Source organism: Aquarana catesbeiana, linkage group LG05 (assembly GCF_042186555.1).
Source record: "Aquarana catesbeiana isolate 2022-GZ linkage group LG05, ASM4218655v1, whole genome shotgun sequence".
NCBI lineage: Eukaryota > Metazoa > Chordata > Amphibia > Anura > Ranidae > Aquarana > Aquarana catesbeiana.
The window spans coordinates 627,119,476-627,132,070 of record NC_133328.1 but is presented as its reverse complement, the minus strand read 5'-3'; the positions used below and the strand labels follow the sequence as shown (position 1 = coordinate 627,132,070).

At 39.2% G+C, this 12,595-nt stretch overlaps 1 pseudogene; it reads left to right on the top strand.

Moving 5' to 3' along the window:
* Positions 1-1,730: 1,730 nt before the first annotated feature.
* Positions 1,731-2,114, top strand: LOC141146173 (histone H2A type 2-B-like; annotated as a pseudogene).
* The last annotated feature ends 10,481 nt before the right edge of the window (positions 2,115-12,595 follow it).

Below are 12,595 nucleotides of genomic sequence, written 5' to 3'. Positions count from 1 at the left end.
TCTTTATATATATACTAGTCTGCACTGCCTGAACTGTATATATAGTCTACACTACACTGACTACACTGTTAATTTTTAAATATTCTCTCAATTATAACACTATATAAGGCCGCCGTGTAAGCAGCCTTATATAGTGTGGGGTGTGGACTTAGCCCCCTGAGCCATGATTGGCACCCTGCCTTTGGCCAATCATGGCTCTCACAGCAGAGCATGCTGTGATTGGCCAAAGCATGCAGGTCAGGTGCATGCTTTGGCTAATCATCAGATATCAATGCACTGCGATCTCATAGTGTATTATGGGACGTTCTCCAGCACACAGATTGGTCCTCCCCTGTATCTCTCCTCCAGCACACACATTGGTCTCTCCCATGTATCTCTCCTCCAGCACACACATTGCTCTTCCCCTGTATTCCTCCCCCAGCACACACACACATTGGTCTTCCCCTGTATCCCTCCTTTTTAGTTATATAACACTGTGCTACTGTATTGAGTTACAAAATAAATAAATGTTGCAAACTGATATTTACTTTGATTTAACCCAGCTTTAAAGTGATTGTCAAGGCTTTTTTTTTTTTTTTTTTTGTTTAAAATAACAAACATGTCATACTTACCTCCACTGTGCAGCTCGTTTTGCACGGAATGGCCCCGAACATCCTCTTCTGGGGTCCCTCAGCGGCTCTCGCGGCTCCTCCCCGCATCATATAACCCCCTTGGAGAAGCGCTCTTCCGGGGGGGTTACTTTGTGGGTGCGCTCCCGAGTCCAGCATTTGCGTCCATAGACACGAATGCCAGACTCGGCTCGCCCCCCGGGGCCCGCGTCATTGGATTTGAATGACAGCAGCAGGAGCCAATGGCTGCGCTGCTATCAATCTATCCAATCAAGAGCTGAGAACCCCGGGTGGAGGAGAGCGCGTCACTGCCAGGTGTTTTTTCACCTTAATGCACAGGATGCATTAAGGTGAAAAAACACAAGGGTTTACAACCCCTTTAATTCCACTTAACAATCAAACTATGTTGTGTATGTGATTGTATAAATTACAAAGCTAGCTATTCTGGTATTGTCAATAACACAACACTTTTTACTCTGATTTGTTTGATATGTGACTCATTGTTTGCTAAAATAATCCAGCTAATATACCGACACATGTCCTGATATTAGAACCCAAGCAGAAGGGGAAAAAAAAGGTTTGCGTTCTGTAATCACGCCTAATAGACTGGTGTTTAGATAAGCTGTATTAAAGGGTTCATTCACCCAAAACATGTAAGTGGAACGTTTTTTTCATTTTTTTTTAACAGTGTGAATGGAACAGTTTAGTTATAGGTTGATCTATCCCTTTATACTTATAGTTGGAGCCGTTGGTTTCATATAGGTCTTGAATACTCAAACAGTGAGATCTTTCTGCCATTATTCCTCCCATGAGGGGGTTTGGGTCTTCCTGCCCATCTTTCTGTGTTCCAAATCTTCCTGTTACATTCCTCCAATAAATAAACAAATAAGCAAACAAACAAATAAATTAATAAATACATGATTTAGCAAGCAGAGATCCATAATTGGCACAGCAGGTGTGCAGACCCAGGAATAGTGAAGATCCCACCAATAGATAGATATAGAAGAGACTGTCAGTTAGTTTAACTCTTCAAGATCTGCCAAACACTGAAAAAAATATTTTTAGTAAACTATACCTTTAAGGTTAAGCAGTCTGTCTAAGGGTAGATCTAGAAATCTAATTATGTCTGGGCATGGTAAACAAAGAGGGAAGGTTTGGCATAAGGCCAAGACCCAATCATCCCGGGCTGGTCTGCAGTACCCAATCGGTTGTGTTTACCATCTGGTTGGGAAGTGCAACTATCTTGAGTGTGTCAGGGCTGGAGCTCCCGTCCATCTGGCCACCATCCTTTGGTATCTTATGGCTTAGATCCTCAAGCTGGCCAGCAATGCCACCCATAACAACCAGAAGACCCACATCATCCCATGACGCCTTCAGCTGGCTGTCCACAACGTCAAAACGTTGCTTGGTGGCATTATCGTTGCCCAGGGAGGAGTCCTGCTCAACATCCAGGCTGTGCTGCTGCCCAAGAAGACCAAGAGCCACAAGCCTACCAAAGCCAAATAAACTGAATTTGTTCATTTCTTTAAAGTTTAGCATTTGTTTTTCCCATTACCCAGCTTTAGGCATTTTCCTGGTAAATTTCTACTTATTTCCATGTCAAAAAGGAGACAAAATCAATCCCAGGTCGAATAGTTGTGTGTTGCGCTTATTCCTATGCCGGCTTGTTCCTCCTTGGGCTAGTTTTAGCTTTTTACTATAGAATAGGCTCTCTCCAGCACTTTTGTCCTCTTTATTAGAAGTCACTTTAAAAAGTCTGCACTGGAACAGAGAGAAAGGCCCAACCACATGATTTGATCATGTGTAAAAATGCATGGGAGTTACGCCGCATACACACGGGCGGACTTTTCGACTGGACTGGTCCAATGGACTTTCTGATGGACTTTCGACAGACTTTTGACGAACTTTCAACAGACTTTTGAATGATCGGACTTGCCTACACACGATCACACCAAAGTCCGACGGATTCGTACGTGATGACGTAACGACCGGACTAAAATAAGGAAGTTGATAGCCAGTAGCCAATAGCTGCCCTAGCGTGGGTTTTCGTGCTTCGGACTAGCATACAGACGAGCTGATTTTTTGACCGGACTCGAGTCCGTCGGACAAATTCGAAACATGTTCCAAATCTAAAGTCCTACTCCCAAACTGTCATTTGAAGTAAAACACATAGCCAAGTATTATTCTCCACAATTTTTTTATCGTGCATTTGAAAAAGAAATCAAACCATTATTCAACCAAAAAATAAAATAAAAGCCTCATGCACGTGTCCTGCTTCTTAATATAGGGGGTCAACAATGCCAAGAGTTGGTGAAAGCAGGGGTCCGTCATCCAGGGATAATTCTGAAAATCATCCGGATTATTCTCCTGGAGCTCCCGCAGCAAAGGCATATGACATAATTGGTCACGATTAATAAAGCAACCAATTTTTGTTCCAAGAAATCCTTCTCCTCCTCCTTCTCCTCCTCCTGTTCCTGGACTGGTCTTGGATCAAAGCAATAACTCCAAGGCCAATAATACACGTTATCTCCCCCAATTCCGCATCAACATTGCTGGTTGATGAATGGCCATTCAGAAACGAACTGAAAAGCGTGAAATTAAAAGTGCGAAATGAAAAGCACGAATCAACACTCACCAAACTTCTACTAACACGAAATTAGCAGAAGGAGCCCAAAGGCTAAAGAGATGAAAAAACATGTAGTACATCACTACGTTCGTGTTTGTTGGCCGACAATTCCTTGCCGTTTGTATGCAAGACAAGTTCCTACCCAACGCCCTTCAGACAAAAGGCCGAGGTTTTTGTGGCTAACACTCCAATCGTGTGTACGAGGCTTAACTGGCAGGATCACCAGGCAAAAATAAAAGAAAGATATCCTAAGAAAAAAACGAGTGCAACCATCACTTCTATAAATTGGTAAGCTGCAATATAATACATGTTTGCTTTTGGGTTTAAGGGCCAGTTCACACCACATGCAGTCCAGTCCTTTTTTTTCTGCATTAAAAATGCATGGACAGTAGGTCGTATGGTTTTCAATGGCATAGTCCACACCAGTGTAGTCAGTCCCAGTGTGTTCCAGAAAAAAAATTAGAACATGCTGCATTTTTTTTCTGCACTGAACTGTACTGGAACGTGGTAAAACACATCAAAAACGCACCGTAACACACCAAAAATGCACTGGAACACACATTGTCCTTACTAAAAGTTAAGAAAAAAGAGGGGGAAAAATGCACCAAAAACGCACATGAAGAAAAGCATCTAGAACGCATCCAGCCTGTGTTTCTATGGTGTGAACTGGCCCTAAAAAGACTATAATCTTAATACTTTATAAACTATTGATATTTTTCATAAATTATGTCATATTGATTAGTATTAATCCTAGTACTTTATATTAAAAAAAAACATAATTAAAAAAAAAAAAACGTAATTAAAAAAATTAAAACGTAATTAAAAATATGTATAATATATTAATGATTGAATAGCTTATTAAATATTTTTTTTAACAGATAGTGAAAGAGTGAAAAAAAAATTCAAAGCAACAATACAGAACTAATCTAAAGCACGTACAAAAAAAAAAAAAAAAAAACACAAAATTTTAATTGAAAATAATTTAATTACAAATTAAATGCTGAATTTTTTCTGCACTGGACTGTACTGGAACTCGGTAAAACACACCAAAACTGCACTGGAACACACATTGTCCTTATTGAACGTTAAGAAAAAAAGAGGGGAAAAATGCACTGAACTGCATCAAAAATTCACCAAAAACACATCTGGAACGCGTCAAAAATGCGCATGAAGAAAAGCATCTGGAACGCATCCGGACTGTGTTTCTATGGTGTGAACTGGCCCTAATACCGCTATAATCTTAATACTTTATAAAACCATTGATATTTTTCATAAATTATGTAATATTAATTAGTATTAATCGTACTACTTTATAAAAAAAAAAAACTTAATTAAAAAAATTAAAACATAATTAAAAATATGTATAAAATGTTAATGATTGAGTAGCTTATTAAATATTTTTTTGAAGAGATAGTGAAAGAGTAAAAAAAAAAAAAATATTCAAAGCAACAGTACACAACTAATCAAAAGCACTAACAAAAAAAAAAAAAAACAAACAAAAAATTTTTATTGCAAATTTAATAAACTAACGTACCCTAAATATACCACCCTAAAAAACACACCTTTAAAAAAAGAAAACAAAAAAGTAAAACATTTTTTTCCCAACAAATTTTGCCTAAGTAGCTCAATGAGCAAAAACTGAGAACTGCAGCAAACTGCGTGCAAAAATGAGATAGCGTCCCTTATTTTTATTTATTTTTTTTTTTAGTCTATCTTCTAAACACCTGAAGTTTCTAGTCAATAAAAGCCAAGAGTGGATTTAGTCCATCCATGAAAGCTATACGGTGAGGTCACATTGCTTAAACAGTAACTCAGGGTTAATCAATATAGACAAAAGAAAGTGACCAGTCGCATAACTAAATATCAATGGCATGCTTCCATCCCGGGTTCATATATAAAAGAAAAAGAGAGGGGCAAGTGGGACTTTAAATGAAGCATGTCAATTGAAAGTATAATAATAATGAATACATGTGAGTAGGTAAAATGATTGGATTTAATTTATAGTCAAGTCCATGATTTTGATGCATACAGTACCAATAAAGTAGTATAGATACAGACATAGTCGCATGAATTGATATATAAGCATATTTAGCAGTAACAATCATTGAAGACTCAGTAGTGTAAAACAAATCAATGGACATACATATATGCAATTCATAACAGAAATACATAAATTAAAATCGCCAAACAAAATCGCATGAAATGAGAAAACTCGATAAAAAATTGATAAATGTCAGGGATATGATTTAGGCTTGATAGGGCATCCTTAGTTTGCGAACCCGACGCGTTTCTTGGCTTCTTGCCAGTCATCAGGGGTGGGATGCATAATTTAACTGAGAAAAACAAAGGAATATCATAAATATTGATACATGTGGAACCTCCAGCTAATAGAGAAAATCGTATCAGAAATGTCCATTGTCTACTTTGAATAGAGAAGCTACTTACAAAATAGCCCAAAAGTCAAGGAGAGTCGCCAGCAATGGGATCTGTTAGGGTGTGAGATATAACCGTCTCAACCGGGGTTGAGGCAGGGCACCGACCATCCTCCCAAAGTGATTGGAGGGTGGGCCAGGAGAAACCACAGCCAACTGATTCCTGAGCCCTCAATGACCTGGTCAATGAGTTGTAAATGGAAAAATCTGCAGAAAATTGAAGAAAATGGAATGTGTCAAAAAAAGTAAATCTAGAGTAGAACGTGTTGGATAAATAGAATGACTGAAAAAAATATGTACATATTTTTTTCAGTCATTCTATTTATCCAACACGTTCTACTCTAGATTTACTTTTTTTGACACATTCCATTTTCTTCAATTTTCTGCAGATTTTTCCATTTACAACTCATTGACCAGTACATTGAGGGCTCAGGAATCAGTTGGCTGTGGTTTCTCCTGGCCCACCCTCCAATCACTTTGGGAGGATGGTCGGTGCCCTGCCTCAACCCCGGTTGAGACGGTTATATCTCACACCCTAACAGATCCCATTGCTGGCGACTCTCCTTGACTTTTGGGCTATTTTGTAAGTAGCTTCTCTATTCAAAGTAGACAATGGACATTTCTGATACGATTTTCTCTATTAGCTGGAGGTTCCACATGTATCAATATTTATGATATTCCTTTGTTTTTCTCAGTTAAATTATGCATCCCACCCCTGATGACTGGCAAGAAGCCAAGAAACGCGTCGGGTTCGCAAACTAAGGATGCCCTATCAAGCCTAAATCATATCCCTGACATTTATCAATTTTTTATCGAGTTTTCTCATTTCATGCGATTTTGTGATTTTGATTGGCGATTTTAATTTATATATTTCTGTTATGAATTGCATATATGTATGTCCATTGATTTGTTTTACACTACTGAGTCTTCAATGATTGTTACTGCTAAATATGCTTATATATCAATTCATGCGACTATGTCTGTATCTATACTACTTTATTGGTACTGTATGCATCAAAATCATGGACTTGACTATAAATTAAATCCAATCATTTTACCTACTCACATGTATTCATTATTATTATACTTTCAATTGACATGCTTCATTTAAAGTCCCACTTGCCCCTCTCTTTTTCTTTTATATAGGGTTAATCAATGTTAACTCATAAAATGTAATGTTCTGAGGTTTGAGACTTTACGATCCTCAATGCCAAGGAAGGCTCAGTGTACTGCCTGCGATTCCTTATCTGTCATTCCTCCATAATGGAGCTGTGGCTCATTAACTCCAGCATGGTTAGGTGTAGAGATAGTGGAACCCTTTTGCCAGAGCAACCTGTGGTGCGGCAGATGGGGTCATTATCACAACATATGTAAATCAGAGTGGGGGGGGGGGGCAGGTTGTGTTTTTACAAGTTAATGCTAATAGGCCGCACTACAAACATCTGCCGTGCAAATCGCCAAACCAAACCGGGTTATTGGATCAGCACATGAAGAAAAGCATCTGGAACGCATCCGGACTGTGTTTCTATGGTGTGACCTGGCCCTAATACCACTAAAATCTTAATACATTTTTATAAACCATTGATATTTTTCATAAATTATGCAATATTAATTAGTAATAATCGTAGTACTACATATATATATATATATATATATATATATATATACATATATATGTATATATATATATATATATATATATATATATATATATATATATATGTAAAGTAATTAAAAAAAATTAAAACATAATTAAAAATATGTATAATATATTAATTATTTATTATTAATGATTGAATAGCTTTTTTTTTTTTTAACAGATAGTGAAAGAGTGAAAAAAAAAAAAAAGATTCAAAGCAACAATACACAACACAACTAATCAAAAGCACGTACAAAAAAACCCCACAAACACAAAAGTTTAATTAAAATTAAATGCCCTGGTTTCCTTTTACAGATTTTTTTTTTACTGCAAACTTTAGGATATTTCTTTTTAAATTAAAATATAACTAAAATGCAAACCTTTTTTTTTTAGGTTTAGGGGAGCTGGATTAAAACACAGTTTTATTGCTGTCTGTGCCCCCGTTAGAGAAATCCCCCCCTCTTTATTTGTCCTATTTACCATTATCATTAAAAGTGAAAATAAAAGAAAATCCCTGATTTTGGGTTGTCCCCCAAAAAAATAATAGAGGGGAAATCCTCCAATAGGGACACTAGTTCTGGTGACATAGGGGTCCCCAAGAGATTCCCTTAATGCGCAGGGATCTCCCCTCACTTCCTGTTTTGGCTATGAGACAGGAAGTGAAGGGACATCTCCCAAATGGGACACAGATTTCAAACATAAACCTTTCAAGGGTTATAACCCCGCCTTTCTCTAATCAAAATGAAAAAAGTCTTGCCTGTAGTTCTTTTTTTTTTTTAATTGGAAAATGCAACTTTATTGAGATGCAAACAGGTTAAACAAAGGTACATCATCGTTCATCTGGTCCAAACTAAATTTGTGATAATAATAACATCTTTACAGTTTTGGTATTTGTGTTTGTATCCCCTCACGGGAGGGTGTTATCCGATCAGGTACACGTCTCACCATCCTCCAGCCACCTATCTCATACTCTGGAGTAGGGATAAGCCCGATGTTCGAGTCGAGCGTAAGTTCGACTCAAACATCGGGTGTTCGCCTGTTCGCCGAACAGAGAACAATATGTGGTGTTCGTGGCAAGTTCGAAAGTTGCCGGAACACTGTTAAATCCTATGGGACACTAATGTGAAAAATCAAAAGTGATAATTTTAAAGGCTTATATGCAAGTTATTGTCATAAAAACTGTTTGGGGACCCGGGTCCTGCCCCAGGGGACATGTAACAATGCATACAATTTTTTTTTAAAATGGCCGTTTTTTCAGGAGCAGTGATTTTAATAATGCTTAAAGTGAAACAATAAAAATGAAATATTCCTTTACATATCACACATACCACAGCAAAATGACATTTCTAAAGGAAAAATTGTCATCTAAAACTGATCGCGGCTGTAATGAATTGTCGGGTCTTGGCAATATAGATAAAACTCATTGAAAAAAAGAGCATGGGACCCCCCCTCCCAGTCCATTACCAGGCCCTTTGGGTCTGGTATGAATATTAAGTGGAACCCTGCGCCAAATTTAAGAAAAAAATGGCGTAGGGGTCCCCCCCAAAATCCGTGCAAGACTCTTATCCGAGCACGCAACCTGGCAGGCTGCAGGAAAAGAGGGCGGGACGAGAGAGCGCCCCCCCCCAACTGTACCAGGCCACATGCGCTCAACATGGGGAGGGTGCTTTGGGATAGCCCCCTAGGGGAAGCCATGGGGAAGCCCCGTAGCGTCAGAGGGGGCGGGGTCACCCGGTTATGTCACCGGGTGGCCCCGCCCTCAGATATATAAGAGCTGTCACAGAGAAGACACGTCACTCAGCGGGAGCCTCCCATGGAGGAGGAGGAACGGTCGCGGCTTTTTAATTTTTTTTTCTTTTTCGGTCCACCGGTCAGCGTGATAGAAGAAAATGAATGGACATCGTGGGACATTTTTATTTTTTTATTTTTTAAGAAAGGGCTTGTCCCAAGCTGTGTCTTGTCTTTTTTACCATTTTGACACTCTTTTGTGAAATGGTAGGGGTACTTGTACCCCGTTACCATTTCACACATGGGGTGAGGCCGGGATCTGGGGGTCTGGTATGGATTTTGGGGGGGACCCCTACGCCATTTTTTAAAAAATTTGGCGCAGGGTTCCCCTTAACTTCCATATCAGACCCGAAGGTTTGGTTTGGTTCGGGGTTCCCCTTAATATTTATACCAGACCCAAAGGGCCTGGTAATGGACTGGGGGAGGACCCCATGCCCTTTTTTGCAATGAGTTTTATCTATATTGCCGAGACCCGACAATTCATTACAGCCGCGATCAGTTTTAAATGACTTTTTTTCCTCTAGAAATGTAATTTTGCTCTCGGACTAAACACTGGAAAAATGCGCCACTTTGCAGGCATGCCCCAGTTGAAGGCTTTTTAGTCGAAACGCGTAGGGCGTTTTAGCTTCCCACATTGCCACTAACTTTTATCTAGTGATCACTTTTTTATTTGTAAGGTTTTTTATTCAATAAATCCCTTAATTTTTTTGACCTACACCATGTGGAGCCCCTTTCTTTCTTTTTCCTCCATGATTTCATCCATGATGGGTTGTTTTTAATCTCTTGAACCTGCCTGGAATCGGAGAGTGTGTGAGTGAGCTGAGAACCCCCACCGGCGACTGTCCTGGTTATTGGGGACCGTGACCCAAGGTTAACTTCATCTATTGGAGATCGTGACTGTAGTGAGAACCTTTGGGGAGAGTTCATGGGAGGCCATCTCCACAAGCTCGGATAGACGTACTGTCGTATGGCAGATATGCCTCACTGGATCTGGTAAGAGTATATAACTCTAGATGTTTATGACGTATTGCCTCTGATTGCCGTGTTATCCAGTCTTCAGTCAACATCTTGTGTCCAAAGTCCTCCCTTGTCTGAGAAGACCCCTTTTATGCACACTGATTGACTTTGGTCTTTTGGCTCTAGTCTGCAGAGCTTAAATATTGCCTCTGGACATTCCTACTTAGTGTATTTCTTTTGGACAGTTTCATACACTTCACAGGCTTGTTATGTGTGGAGTAACATTATTTACAGTTACTTTCAAATCACTGATTTATTTTCTTTATAGTTGATGTAATTTTTCACATTTTTCTTGGTTAGCGCTGCACGTATATTTTCTATACTATAGACACCCCCCAGGCACAATATTTAAAGGAATATTTCATTTTTTATTGTTTCACCTTAAGCATTAAAAAAAAAAATCACTGTTCCCGAAAAAACTACCATTTATAAAACTTTTTTTTGCATTGATTCATGTCCCCTGGGGCAGGACCCGGGTCCCCAAATGCTTTTTATGACAATAACTTGCATATTAGACTTTAAAATTAGCACTTTTGATTATTCATGTTAGTGTCCCATAGACGAACCGAACAGGAGAGTGTTCGGCTCATCCCTACTCTGGAGTATTTCCATGCACAACCTCTATTTGCATATATCAGTTTTTTAAATGCAAGGGGATCATTGACATCTTTTTTCCATAGCTGAATTGTAGGGGGTAGTGTCTGCATCCATGATTTGGCCACAGCTTTACGTGCTATAAAGAGTGTTTCGTACACGAATGTGGCTTGATATTTGTCAACTTCTGCATCAGGCAATAAATCCAACAGACATAACTTTGGATCCAGGACCACGGGGGGGAACCCATGTTGTCATGCAAGAAGTGAGCTACTTGTATCCAATAGGGTTGTATGTTGGGGCAGCTCCATATCAAGTGATAGAACGACCCAGCTATATTACACATGGGGCATAATCGACTGCGTGTAGATTGAAACTTGACCAGTCTTATGCCCCGTACACACGGTCGGATTTTCCAGAAATATGTTTGATGGGAGCTGGTTGTCGGAAATTCCGACCGTGTGTAGGCTCCATCGGACATTTTCCATCGGAATTTCCATCACACAAAATTTGAGATCTGGATCTCAAATTTTCCGACAACAAAATCCGTAAATTCCGATCGTGTGTACACAATTCCGACGCACAAAGTTCCACGCATGCTCGGAATCAAGCAGAAAAGCCGCACTGGCTATTGAACTTCATCACTTTTCTCGGCTCGTCGTACGTGTTGTACGTCACCGCGTTCTTGACGTTCGGAATTTCCGACAAGATTTGTGTGACCGTGTGTATGCAACACAAGTTTGAGCCAACATCTGTCGGAAAAAAATCCATGGATTTTGTCAGAATGTCCGATCGTGTGTACGGGGCATAAGTATACAGTAAAGATTAGATATAAGTTTTGAAGATTCCGTACCCAAAATGACATCTAGAATGGGTGGTGTGTCTAGTGTGGGTTTAAGGTTTGTGAATTGTGTCCTTAGCGCGTGCCTAAGCTGTAGATATCTGAAAAGGAGGTGATTCGGGAGTGAAAACTCTGCCTTAAGTACTTGAAAGGCTTTAGGCCCAGATGTTGTCATAACGTGATGTAAGTACAGTACCCCATATGCGGCCCAGATCGCTGGGTCTGGAATGGTATATAATTCTGTCATTCGGCTGTTAAGCCATAATGGGGTGTAAGAGTGGATCTGGCTCTTGTTTTGTTTCTTCAAAGAAATTTCCCATACCCTTTGATGATGAGATGCCAGGTAGTAATCTTGTATATCTGGTAGGGAACATCCTCCCATAGACGAGGGTTTTTTTACAGAATGTGCCAGGCTAGTTTGTGTCTATTGTGTCCCATACAAAGGAGCTGAGGGTAGCTTCCATTTGTTTAAAGAATTTCTGGGGTATATACAAGGGAGCGTGCCTTACCATTTATAAAATTTTAGGTAAAAGGATCATTTTTATTAAATTTATTAATAAAAATATTGGGCCAACTCAATATTGAACCCTACAGACTAAGACTGGGATGCCATTAAAGTTCATGTGCATGTAAAGGCAGGCGTTCCAATACTTTTGGTAATATAATGTGCCTTTTATGAAAGCATCAGTTTAAAGCCTTGGCGACCCATCTTGGTGTATATCAAGGGGGGTCAAACCCTTTGGGGTGAACAAACAGGGTGGATTGGGGTGGAGGAAGTTTGCATGCACAAAAGCAATTTCTTATCTTTATACTTGAAGATATATTCATATGTGGATTCCTATGTTTTGTTTTGTTTTTTTCATTATATAATTGTTTTTCTATTATATATCTGTTTCACTAGAGAGTATAGAGGGTAAGCACAGCTCTCTTATAATGTATTCATTTACTGTATTGTAGAGGTATTTATCTTATAAAGAGTAGAAGCTACCCTAAATTATTTTCACTTATCCTTTGAGCGAGTGATTTTCACTTCTTTCTTTGAGTACATAC